Raw genomic sequence first — 14,314 nt, 5'->3', positions numbered from 1 at the left:
TGCGTTCCTCTACTGAACAACACTTGCCATCTGCTGGCTCACTAAAAAATGATCGATCCTTTCAGCCACTTGCATTGTGCTTGAGTCTTGCCATCTTTTTGAAAAACAGACAATATAAATATTCTACTTCGAATGCCATTAAATAAATCATTTCGTGGGAGCCAAGGCATTTGCCAGGTTTGAGGTATTTCACCGAATTTCCTGATAACTGGAAATATACAACTTTGTATCTAACTCAATCAGACTTTTCAGTGCCTGAGTCAGTGTGTTTATCCATAAGACAAAGGCTGAGGAAAATGCCTCCACTTAAGCCTCTCGACCACAGTGAGGTACATAAGGAAGGTGAGGATGCTGAAACCCAGGAAATGAGGGAACCAAGTAAAAGACTGAGACAAGGATGCGAGGCATGTTCAATGGCAATATTCACACATCTTTGCCTTTCTGAGCTACAAGCTCCATTACTACGAAATTGGAGGGTGTAGCGATGTTGTGTCGAAGTCTTGTCCGGTCCGATGAGGGAGGAATTCAGTATTCAGAAAATGGGAGAGTCTCAAGAAAAAATGTACATACCAACTAGTAAAGCTTATCACCTAATACCAAGGTCTCCTATTGTAGCCTACTTGTTAAACCCACGCCCTTCGGGATCAGGCAGGCCTGTGTTCAAATCTTGATGCTGCTACTCTGTTATTAACTGATTTGGGACAAGTTACCACTATTTCTTAATCTCAATTTTCTCATAGCATTTTTTTGAGCATTAAATTAGATAATCCACTTAATTCCTTATAAATATAACATGTGCAATAATATTAAATACTATTGTTATCATGTTATTACTTTTATTAGGCTTCCTCTTAACAATATTTATGGGAGGAATGGCATCCAAACAAGATTAGGTCCTGTTCAGGCACCATTTTATAAGGGACTTTTTTCATCCTTCACTTACCGATTCAACAATGATTTCACCCAGTTCAGATCTTCTCAAAATACACAGGGCAATTATTCTATTGTAGGGCTTCCAAAGACAAGAAAGTATTAGTAGAAAATGAACTCATTCAATAGGGCTCAATATATATTAGATCTAACCATCTAATGCAATTAACTTAAGCTGTGAGAGATGGTTAAATACATGTCCCTACAATGCCCAAAGTCACAGGAGCCGTAGCTAATGGGTATGTGATAGGGCAGGGAGGCTCTGCAGGTAATCAACAATCCCATGCCAATTACTTTATCAGGAAGTCCTTGTTTATGAGAGGAGAGGATAGAGTCTCTGTGCTTCCGATACTGGTTTCTGCATCATCCTCTGATTCATTACCGCAGCCAACACCAGCATATCCATATGAGTCACCCTACTTAATGTAGAATCGGCCACTTCACAAATTAGAAATTGCACATTAACTGCAGAGAGAAGTCCCCTGGGCTTCTGCAGCACATGCATCATCAGAGTCACTGCTCTGGCTCTACATAGTTCTTTGCTTTCTCTTTCATATGTCAGGGAAGCCCTGGAATCGGGGGAGGGGCGTCACTCTCCACCAATGTGCATTCATGCTGTGGATTTGTTAGCAAACCCTAGTATAAAAACACCTAGAAAAAATATTTATTATGTACTTCTTATTGGCTTTAGACAGGATAAAGGATAACTTCAAACCTAATAAATATTAGCACATCAGTCATATAATGTGCCACGGTGTTCGGTCTCTTTCAGAGTCACCCCTTGTTTCACAAGCTGCAGGAACTCAGTGTAAGGATTAGCCATTGGCTGCCAGAGCAGAAACATTACTCTTTACCTTTTCTCTGGCCGGTTACACATAATGATTCTGTATCTCTTTGTGTAAACCTTTCATTTACGCTTGTTTTGCTCCAAATAAAAATTTCATTCTAAAGTTTCATGATAAGATCCAAGGTGGCATTTTCCACTTAGTGCCTTCAAAGAATTGAGCAAGAGATGGGTGAGCTGTCTCATTCTGCTACGACAAAACTAAAACACTGATCATCCATAACTGTCCTCCAGTGTGACCCAACCTGAACACAGCTACCGGAAAGAGTCTAAAAGCTGGTTTGAATTACAGTAAGTGACACCTATTGCTTCCCTTCAATATACTCACCTGGACCTCTACAGGGTACCCATTCGTTTGTCCTGAGCTGTATTAGACATTTGTCAACATCTCCAGATCGGGGCACATAACAAAAAAATGGTAGAAACTTTAGAGGCCAAGTGGAATGGGAATCTGCAGTTCTTTTATTCTTTGCACACAAAAAAGAGCATGCCAGTTAATATGTTATCTCACCGCGTTACCCCTTCTATTAGTACTACTGCAACAAATTTGGTGGTTTAAAACAATACAAATTTATTTTCTTACAGTTCTGCAGATCAGATGTCTCAAACGGGTCTCGCTGGGCTAAAATCAAGGTGTCGGCAGGGTGCATCCTGTCTGGAAGCTCTAGAGTAAATCCCTGTCCTCGCCTTCCCTATCTCCAAAGGGCCATCCACATTCCTCGGCTCAGGACTCCTTCCTCCATTTTCAAAGCCAGTAATAATGGGCTGAATACCTCTCAAGCTTCTATCTATGTCTCTAGGTCTTTTCTGCATCTCCCCCATCCCCTTTCAAGGACCTTTGCTTGTGATTACATTTTGATCCACCCGCATAACCAGGATCATTTCCCTATTTCAAGGTCAGCTGATGAGCAAACTTAATTCCATCTGCAACCTTCATTCTCCTTGTAACCTAACATATCCACGGGTTCTGGGAATTGGGATGTAGACCTCTTTGGAGTAGAAGGGATGTTATGTGTCTGATTAATTATTTTAAGAGTTTAAGAAGTTTTGACCTCTATTCTAGGGAGAAACAGGCACAAAAAGTTTTATCTACAATGAGCAAACTATTTCAAAACAGTGCAGAGAGGCCTGATTCCTTTTCTAATTGTCTTTGGATAGAAGTGGTTTATAGAGACAAAGTCAAGTTGTAATTTCATTTCTTCAGTGATGGTAGATTCAATGAGCTGATTGCTCCCTATAACAATATCAAGTATCAACTCATTGTAATTTTTTAAATGTTTTCTTCAAGGAACTTTGCAAAGTTTGAATAATTACAAACTCCTGATAATTGCACTAATGCGAAATTCTTATTTTTAAGAAAGTAACAAGTTTTGGTGTGACTTGCTTGAGAACAATAATTTGTCAAAGCTTATTTCTAACTTCTTTCAAAAAAATTTTTTAAATCCTTTAATGCATGTTGATTTTCCAGAGAGACAGTCTATAAGGTAGAGTTTGAGTGAAGGTTTTCCATAAGAAAAACTTTTAAAGTACACCAAAATTACTACAGTTCTTCTGAACGATAGCATATGCTATGGCATGAAATCTATAGGCAAAGACTGAGGTTTCTAGAAAGAAGCATAAGTGCATAACATTTAGAAAACTATACTTACTGAGAAACTTTAATTTTGAAGATAAAAAGAAAATTGCAAATTATATTAAAATACTGAGGATTAGCAGTCTAATTCAAACCAGAAGCACATGAAATTCAAATGTATCACTACTAATCACTCTTTGTGCATATGCATAAAATGTTTTCCCAGAAGCTTCATGGTTTGAAGAGAAATTCCAAAGATTCAAAATTAAATCCTCACTTATTCCCCAACTGCCACCCTACAGTAGTATAGCCAGGCTAATGAATTTGAGCTCAGTAATTTGACTTTATCAATACTCCAAAAATAAAATTAGTAGTCTTACTCTCATACGATCTTAGCGTACAATTTGAAAGAAACAGGTAATATTGCTATGGTATCTACTAGAATATTTTCTATATTTAAGTAAAACCTATAGAAGGTTAAGTGGCATATCTAGAAAAAAAAATATTTGTACTCTTTTCCTACACATAACGAAGTGATAGAACATTTTTCACTTTTTCCTTAATACCTATTTCATCTATGTCTGATACTTATCCATATGAAAAATATATCTTTGAGTTAAATATTGTCCTCCAGGGAGTATCCTTTTTTAAGTGAAATATTCCTAAAATTGTATGATACAATCATAAGATAAATGATAATAATGTTAACAATTAAAATTTACTGAATGGTTATCATACGACTGGCACTATGTTAACATAAAAGCCATATCATTGTATCTTCCTCATTTTCCCTATGAGACAAATTTCATTAAGTTTCTTGGTTGCAAACAACAGACTGGTTATTTAACTGATTAAGTAGGTAAGCTAGGTTCATAGAAACCACTTAAGGAGGGCAAAACTGAAAATACTGGGTAAAACTTCTTTAAAAACATACTTTTGAACTATTAATGCGCTGGTTGGAAACAAAAATAAAAAACAAATCCCTTGATAATTCGTCATCAGGAGTCAACGTTGATGACAGGATTTTTGGTGAACCCTAGTAACATAAAAATTATTTATGAAGGTACACAAGTACAGAAAAGAAAGAAGGAAGGAAGGAAAGAAAGATGGATGGAAAGAAGGGAAGGGAAGGGAAAGAAAGAGAAAGAGAGAGAGAAAGAAATAGAAAGAATTGGGAAAAAAACATAACACTTATTGCCCACTTATGTGTCTTCATAGAAACCCCAAATTAATCTACTGATTAATTTGCGTATAGACAAATTATTAGAATTAATAATATTTTAATAAGAATCTATAAAATGACATTCTATCTGGATATTCACAAGCAAAAGAATGATGGTGGATCTTTACACTAAATACAAACATTAACTCAAAATAGGTCAATAAATTTAAGCGCTAAAACTATGAAACTTAGAAGAAAACATTGAGGAAAAGTCTTCATGACTTTAAATTTGCAGCAATTTTATGCATAGGACACACAAAAAAAAACATAAACAACAAAAGAAAAAAATAGATAAATTGGACTAGATTAAAATTAAAAACTTTTGTGCATCAAAGGATATGATCAACAGAGTGAAAAAGCAACCCATAGAATAAGAGAAACTATGTACAAATTATATATCTGATAAAGGGTTAATATCCAGAATGCAAAAACAATGCCTACAATTCGGCAACAAAGAAAACAAATAATCTCATTTAAAAATGAGCAAAGAATTTAAATAGACATTTTTCCAAAGATATGTAAATGCTCAATAAACATATAACGAAATGCTCAGCATTATTAGTCATTAGGGAAATGTAAATCAAAACCATAATTAGATACTACTCACACCTTTTAGGGTGGCTATAATTTTTTTAAACTGATGAGCACGTGTAGAAAGTGGAACCCTTGCACTGCTGGGGTGATATGAAATGGCGCAGTTGCTGGGGAAAACAGTTCTGTGGTTCTACAAGTTAAAAACCGAAGCCAGAATTTGCTTGTTGGGTTTTACTGTTTTTTTCTGCCACCATAGAAACCCTGCCTTTAGGATATTAGTATGTGAAAACATTGGTGTCTTCTTTGTAATTCTTTTTATATATACACATTTAAAAATTTAGTAATTATAGAAAATAGAATTGTTTGTATTATCTGTTATGCAATATGTCATCTTACACACATATATGTCTATATGTACATAAATATGTGTGTGTGTTATTGGCACATATTATTGGGCACAAAGTGATTAACAGTAGCTTCTAGACAAGTGTCAACTTGGTGATGGTAGTGGTGCCACCCTGTAAGCATTGTAAGACTGTGTAAATTTTGTTTCCCTCAACATAATCGTGTACTGGGAGGTCTGGTCCCAGCAGAGAAGATGCAGAAGGAGCATATCTTTGAGTTACAGAGTGGCAACTACACACAGCTTCAGCCAGATTTTCACCAAACGCCATAGAGGCAAGCCAACACTTTGCATGGAAACCAATTATTAAAAGCTCATGAAACTCAGCTTGTACTACAGGCAAATTCATGAGGAAAAAATTATGACACCAGCATCTTCATGCATATCGCATATCATGACAAAGGAATAGTATGGACCATGTGGAAAAGCTCCTCCTCCAACGTTATTCCCAGATAGGAGAACCTGGACAATGTCGTTAGGGCTGACTGCACAGCTTTTTTTGTTCCATTGAACATAAACATGGGTGATAAAGGCCATGTCATTCAATTATGTAATGAAGACAGCATTACACATCACATGAGCAAGCCTCTTAAAGTGAATTTATTATTGTTAATTAGAGACAGAAATAACAAATGGATCTTTCTGATGAGTATCAACTTACTAACGTCTTTCCACTTAGACTCAGCAATAACTAACCTCTTTCGGTCATATAAAATGACACCAGCTAAAGGCAAACCTCATTCTTATTTATGACAATTTCAGAAAGAAAAATTGCACAGTATTAGAGTTATATAGACAAGTAAATAAATTCCATCTGAGGCTAAATTTACTGGAAATATTTTCAAAATGAATGAGAAAATCAATATTTTAAAAACATTTTCTACAGAAGTAATGCAACAACTAGTTAAAATAAGGACATTTATTTTAGCTTCTCATTATTAAAAATTAAAATTGTAGGGAGGTAATTTTACATATATAAGTACATATGTAGTAAGCTGAAATAGATGTAGAGCTCTGTGTAAGACTTTGCGCCACATTGAGAGGATTCTGGAAGACCTCATTTGGTTAAATTATGTCTTCAGTTGAAATAACACACTCTCTGTAAATTACCAAAAAAAATAATCATTAAAAAGCCAGACTACATTCACCATCTGAGTTTGCATTCCCCATTCCTCAGGGTATCTAGCAATGTGAGATCTCATTAAATATAAGTTTTACATAAAAACTGAAATCCAGTGTGGCTTAGAATGTGTTTAAGATACGAAGCATGTTGAGTCTTCCTCGTGAACATGTCTGATTTTCACTGATTTAGGGATGAGACAACAGTGAGCCCTCACCCTACACAGGTATCTAATTATTATCAACAGCCCTCAAGGTGTGTGGCTGAGGGGAATCATAGCATGGAGGTGGAAAATACTATTATGCTGCTTTGTAGCTCACCTGTGCTACTATCACGAAATATGCTTAGCCGAGTCGTCTTTTGCCCCTTACAAAGTGAGGATAAGTCCAGCTTTGCTGACAGCAGAGCCAGGTAAAGATTTGGACCACTGTCTTACTTATCTGTTTCCAGAAAATCTAGTTAGGTAAGTGCCGAGTGGGTGGGTTTAGGTGAGAATGAACGGCCAACAGATTTCAGATATCTCATCACTTCCTAGCATAGAAAATATAATTTTGAAAAGGCACCATTACTGAAAGTGAGTATTTTTTATAATATTTAATATATATGCCAAAAGAGGAAGTAATTACAAAAAGGTGAAGTAAGAAGGCAAACGGAGTAAACAGTCGTAGTCAGAACAGCAAGCGTGGGAGGCAACTAGGAGGTAGACAAGAACTACTGCAATAGAATCTAGGCTGAGTTGCCACTTCCTACCAGTGTGCTCTAATCTACAGTGAGGCTACCACCCTGAGTTAACATCCATGAATGACTGACATGTTTCCATTTAGCACAGACTCCCTATAATCTCTTTAATCAGAAGTGCATTTGGTTATACTGTCTTAAAGAAAGGACAATAGGTTATCTCAGAATTGCCAGTAGAAATCTCCCTTGGAAATGCGTCTGTCATGGACGCTTCATGGAGAAAAACTCTGAGAAGTGCTGTTTTTGGAGAATCGATATCCTGGTTAGGGCCCCTGAGGACTATTTGCTTCTTCTGTCATAGAGCCCCATAGAATCGAAGTCATATCGAGTTCTATACACCTTAAGTGGCCATATCAGACTCTGCACAAACAAATATGCTGCATCCAGATCATCATATGCATGTCCTAATAATCCATCACAATGCACTTCATATGTCAGTTATGTACATGGTGGTAGAGAGGAGGCTGTGAGAAGACAGTTAAGGTGTCCGAGGAGACAGAAGTGCAGAGTAAAGAAAATAAAATGGAGAGGACCTTAAGGTGAGCCAACGTCAGGCTTGATGGCTGGAAAGGACAACAAAGACGGCACCTGAGCTACTAGAGAAGGCTCCACTAGGGCCCGGTGGTACCACTCTGTGGCCATGGGCTGTAAGAAAATTAGGCTAAAGCAAAACAGAAAATGCCTCTCATAGAACTGGTAGAGGTGGTACAGATACAGATGATAAGGGATAAAAAGGATCAAAAGGGTGCCCCATCCAAGAGTTCCATACCTTTGGGGAAGCAAAGTTCCATTACGGTTACATGGAGAGTATATCTTTATATTTAAATACATCCTTGTGAAAGCCTGTGAAAACAGGATGGGAAGTTATACATAGGGCAATTTTTCAGGAAAAGGAGAGTGAAAGAATGTGGGGTACAATTAAAAAGGCCAGGGCTACAAGGGAAGGGTGTAAACCAGGCACCAAGAATCTCGAGGCTCTGCTCATTGTCTCACACAGTTGGTAATGACTTGGTGGGTTACTTATGCTTGACGCATCCATCTTAAAGGGGACAACTGAAGAGAGCAGTGATTAATCAAAATAAATTAAGGTACGGTGGCACCTGGGACATGTCTAAGCGTAGAGCATCCTTCCAATGCCTAAGTCCCCAGCAGACAATTACCGACCCATGTTATACTTTCCTTCGCCTTCTTTTCTTCCAACTGTTTCAGTCATTTATTCTCATCACAGATCCATTTTGCCCCTATTCCTTCTGATTCCTTTTTCCCTTACCCTTTCCATCACTCAATCTCTCTATCAAGAAATTTTAAGTTTCATCGGGTGTTCCCTTAGACTAATTTGCCGCATCAGATTTTGGAGGACATGACAGCCAGAAGAGAAGCCCAGTAGTACCAGATTGACTCACCGCTGAGTCCTGAGATGCTTTATTTGAAGACTGGACAGTTTTGTCTTCATCAAAAGATCACTTGAAAGAAATATATTTTTATTTATTCCAAAAGGAATAGGGTTCTGGCACTGACTCGTGGACAGCTCTATCCCATAGAGCAAAAAAAAAAGTTTGACAAAATGGGGTTAGAGGATAAAGAACTCGGATTGCCAGATTAGAAAGGATTCTTAGAGGCAGATACTAGAATCCCCCCTCATTAGGTTAAGCAGAAAGAGATTAACTAAACAACATAGGTAGCTCACACACTTTCCAGAAGGGTCAAGAACCACACTTGGAGGTTATACAGCTAGCTCAGATGCCCAAGTCACATTGGCTGACTACGGCAGTGGAGTCTGGTTGCTGATGTCAGTGGCATGGATGCTTGAGCTTGATGCTGGGTGGCAGATTCCTCTGCCAGGACCTGTCTAATTGCTACCTTGAAAAGACAGATGTCTCTACTGCATGGATTCCTCCTACCCCAGCTCACTGTCTTCTAAAATGAAACTTTGGTCACATACTTCTAAATGATGGAGCTGACATGATGTGTTAAGCCACATTTGCAAAGGAAGTGGGAAACTAAGTTCCTGGCTCCTACCTTAAGGACGTGGAACTCATAAGATAGAAAAGCCACTCATAGGAGAGGCATCCGGTGGTTCTAGGTACTCAAAAATCTACACAAAAGTGCCTACTACAGTAAGAGAACTTTAAATAAATACTTCAAGGCTCTTTAAATGCTAAGAAAAATATCAAACTGTGTATCAAATATCAGTATTTACCATTGTTTTCTAGTTGGTCTCTCTGATGGTACCCTATGCATATATTTGATGAAGTGCGTACAGGTTTTAACATCCAGTAACTACCAAAGTAGTCCTCTCGCAAATCCAGCTTGACTTTTAAAGCTGTTACTGGGCTTGGAGACCCTCTGAGTCAGACACTTCATTTGATATGCTCACAGAGATTGAGTTAATTGGCAAAGATGACCCACTCAGTGTCAGAGCTAAGACTGCAATGACACAATCATGCGTGCTCGACATGACCCCACATTGGCTTCGCTCTGGCTTCATGTCCTGGTTGAGTCAGTGTGACTACTGGATTCAATTTCCATTTCATCGGCTCTATAATCCCCCGATTCCCTGTTATTTAGATGACTATCCTACTTGAATCTATACCATTTGCTCTTTGCACAGCCAGTTCTCTCTCTAACCAAGTATGATCTGTTCCAGGCCCCAAATTGTGCAAACACTTCTACACTTTTGGGTCTTGGTTTATGCTGTTTCCTTTGCTTAGACTATCCCCCCAGATTTCCTGATTGAAAATGATCTACTAGTTCATAAAAGATAAATCAAGTGTAAGTTTAAATCTATTCCAACACACCAGACCCAGGTAGTACCAGTGGTTTAATAAATGTGTGTGTTTATGTCTATTACACTATATTTCTATTATTCACTTATACATATGCCTCCTTCAACCCTGTGCCAATAGCATTGTCTTATTATTCTTTTAATCCCTAATAATTAAAACATTGCTTTATCCATGGGGCCCCATTAGATGTTTGCTGAGTGAATAATTCTCTCCTTCAGTTCATCTTATACGTGAAACACTCTCATAACAAGACTCTGAGTATGTGAATACATAAATATTAAATATTTTGTTAATGTGATTTTTGAAACATTTTACTAACTCACATGTCAAGGAGTGTTAGAACAGGCTTTTAGTATGCCTAATTTCCAGGGACATCATAATTTGGGGCTAACTTTCAAACACTGCCAATAGTCTTGGTCAAATTATTAAAACATAGTTTATTGTGTAAATCTGAGTTCTCTGAAGGCTATCTTTCAGTTAATTTTTTGAATAAAACCAGTATATATCCAAAAATCTTATAATGGGAATCCAGATGGGCATTTTAAAACTAAGGTTTTTGTATCCATACTATGGACGAATGAAACAAATGAGTTAATTAATGAGTTAAACAAATGAGCTTTGGATAAAAATTTAATTGGAGAGCTTACTGAGACAACTTTTCTGTTCCAGTTTGATTCAATAGTCATATTGCAAAATAAAAGAGGTTGGATAATCCAGGAGCAAATTAAGATTACAAAGAAAATAACTTTGATATTTCTAGTGCAGGTCTCTCAAAGAGTCGTTAAATATTATTTCATCAGGTAATAGTCTGTCAACTGTTGGACACGAAAATTTGACATATAAGAGTTTATAAGCATCACTGACCTAAAGCCCTGTATTCCCATAAAAAATTTCTCACATCATTGTCTGCATTCTCTAGAATTTAAAGAATAGCAAGTAAAAATCCCCAGCGTGCAGCCCATTCCTATCAAACGGGAAATCTGTGAAGGTCTGGCAGGCTTTTACCTTGATGCCTTTAACTCAAAAGTTGATTGTAAAAGGTTTGAATGGAGATAGATGTTAAATTAATGACTGCATTCATCACACCAAAGGGCTTTTTTTCAATTAAGGAGAATTCAGGACTGTCTGGATTTTTAAAAATGTAACCTTCTTATCCCATCTTTCAAGGTCAGGCTTGGGTTTTCAAGAACATGTTAAGCTTTACCATCTTTCTAATATGAGAAGGGAGGCAATAGGTAGGTAAAGGATAAGATGTGAATTTAGACAGAGGTCAGTTGGCTGGAACGACTTGGTCTGCCCACTGAGGAGCAGAAAGTTACTCCTGGCTTCTGACTTAATTTAGACTATACTGGAAGCAGATATAGAAGGAAGGGGAGGTCTGAAATCTTTAAAGATCAAAGAGGCTAACATTTTTAAATACTTTAATTACTTATATTAGTTTTCTAGGCTGCCAAAACAAAATACCACAGACAGGGTGGCTTAAACAGAAATGTATTATCTCACATTTCTGGAGACCAGAAGGCTGAACTCATGGCGTTACAGGGTTGGTTATTTCTAAGGGCTGCAAGGGTTTCTCTTAGGGTTTCTGACCGGGTTTCTCTTAGGCTTGCAGATAGCCATCCTCTCTGTGGCTCCTCACATCACTTTCCCTCTCTGCATGTCTGTCTCTGTGGCGAATATCCCCTTTTATAAGGACGCACGTTATATAAGATAAGGATACACCTAATGGCATCACTTTAACTTGATTTCCTCTGCAAAGACACTTTTACTTCCAAATAAGACCACATTCGAAGCTACCGGGGCTCAGAACTCAAACATATAGATTCAGGGATGCAATTCAACTTCAAAAGACAGTATCATGTAATAATTGCTATGTCTAAAAATCTCTCCAACTTGACCTCTATATTGTTTTCGTAAAATCTCTTTCTCTTCTCACTGTCGCTAGCTTAATTAAAACTCACGCTTTTGCTATGGCAACTACCATAGCAAAATCTCTTATTCAATGCCCTTCCTTGATTATTGTACTTCCTCCAACCCGTTCTGCAGAACACTGCAAAACAAATCCTCCTAATGTGCACACCTGATAACGCCATTTTCCTATTAAAAACAAAATGAACTACAAAAACACTAATGTCTCTATACTGCTTATAATGTGAAGTCCAGATATCCACATTCCTTTATGATATTTGAGCATTTAAATGATTCAGCCCTAACAATATTTTTGCCTTAGCTCTTTCTTTTCACATGTTCTGTCTCTAGCTATAATGGTCACAGTATGTTAGCTCGTGTTGCAGTAATAAACACTCTCCCCAAATCTCAGTGGATTAAATCAAGTAAGTTTTATTTCTCTTCTTGGTATCATTTTCACTGGGGGATTGGGTGGGGCTTGGCTGATCAGAATCAGTCATGAATCTCCATAAACAGAGCGGTCGCTATTGTAAACATCGTTAGGGCAGAATGTGGGGAGTTATGCATTTGCCTTTAAATTTTCACTCCTCTAAGTGCACCACGCCCAGCTTCTAGAAGGTGCAGAATCCTACCACATGCCCAGGAAAAGCTGGAGCACTTAGAATCAGAATCAGTGACCCCTCCATTGGCCTAATTGAACTTCTAGTTTGGTTGTTGACTCAACAGTTAGTTCCCTCCTTCTGAAATGCCTGCTTTTTCCATACAAACTTGAACATCCTATCGATAAAGATTCAGATCAAGTATTACCTCCTCCTCAGAATGTTTTCTCCTAGGACTGCCTCCAACCTTATGTAACATTCTCTTCTCCAGACTCCTTAGTCCTCAGTACGTCGCTCATGACACTCAGCACGCTACCTCACGTTGTGGTTATTTGCATAATTCTTACTTTTCCTACAAAGTTACTTGTAGGAATAAGGTATCATTTATTGAAAAGTCCATGTCTTATGAAAAATATGTGTTGAATGCCCCTTATCATTAGGTGACAGAGGCTACTTTTATCACTGGAGGATAGCATCAAAGGTAAGTTTTGTCTTGATTTCATTTTTTGTGCTTTGTTGCATTCCTAACTTTTGTATAAATATATTATTTTGTTAATATAAGAATAAAATGACTCAAAAATTGTTGTTTTGCAACTTATCAATATAAAGATCACCACATACAAGTAAGCAGAAGCAAAGCAAAAATGCCTTCTTGAATAAAGCTTATTTTTTATAAGGAACTGAGGAATATGAAGAGATATAGCACAGAAAACCATATTGGCCACATTCTTAATGTAATTCTCACCTGAACACACTTTATGTGATACTCACATCATTCAGTTACATAACGTAGCATTCGTATAGTTCTTTAAAATATAGCGAGAGCTGGTTATACATATATTAGTTACACATAATACATATTTTATGGTCCTATTGAGACTACTCAATCATTTTCATCATTGCTAAAATACGTGTATTTTTAATATTCTAACTTCTCTGATAGCTGGACATGTCTTATACTCAGTTTCTTCCAGTTGCTGGTGACCATGCAATAGTTGGCATTGCCTATTAATGCTCGATCTTGGTCAGAGTGGTTTATTTGCCCATTTAATTTAGTAGTGTTCACTTTTGGTAATATCCACATGAGCTTTACATCAATTTAAAATGCATTCTAAAATATTGTATTATGAATCAGCATTAAACTGAATCTGTTTTATTGAGATATAATTGATATATAACATTATTTAAGTTTAATATGTATAATACAATGATTTGAGATATTTATATATATATTAAAATAATTACCACAATAAGTTTAGTTAACATCCATCAGCTCATATAGTTACCAGTCTTTATCTTCATGCTAAGAACATTAAGATCTACTCTTTTAGCAACTCTCAAATGTACAAAACGGTATTGGTGGCTGTAGCCACCATGTTGTTCAATAGATCCTCGGAGCTTATAAGTCTTACAGAAGTTTTAACCACCTTCACCCATTTTGCCTTCTTCCCACCTCAGGCAACCACAAATTCAATTTCTGTTTCTAAAAGTGTATTTTTTTTTAGATTCCACATATAAGTGAGATCATACAGTATTTGTCTTTTTCTGTCTGACTTATCTCACTTAGCATAATGCCCTCAAAACCCATTTATGCTATCACAAATGGCAGAATTTCCTTATTTTTTATGGCTGAATAGTATTTCATTATATATTTTTG

This window comes from Pteropus vampyrus, unplaced genomic scaffold (genome assembly GCF_000151845.1).
Source record: "Pteropus vampyrus isolate Shadow unplaced genomic scaffold, Pvam_2.0 Scaffold94, whole genome shotgun sequence".
In the NCBI taxonomy this organism is placed as follows: domain Eukaryota; kingdom Metazoa; phylum Chordata; class Mammalia; order Chiroptera; family Pteropodidae; genus Pteropus; species Pteropus vampyrus.
This window is presented reverse-complemented; position numbering follows the sequence as displayed.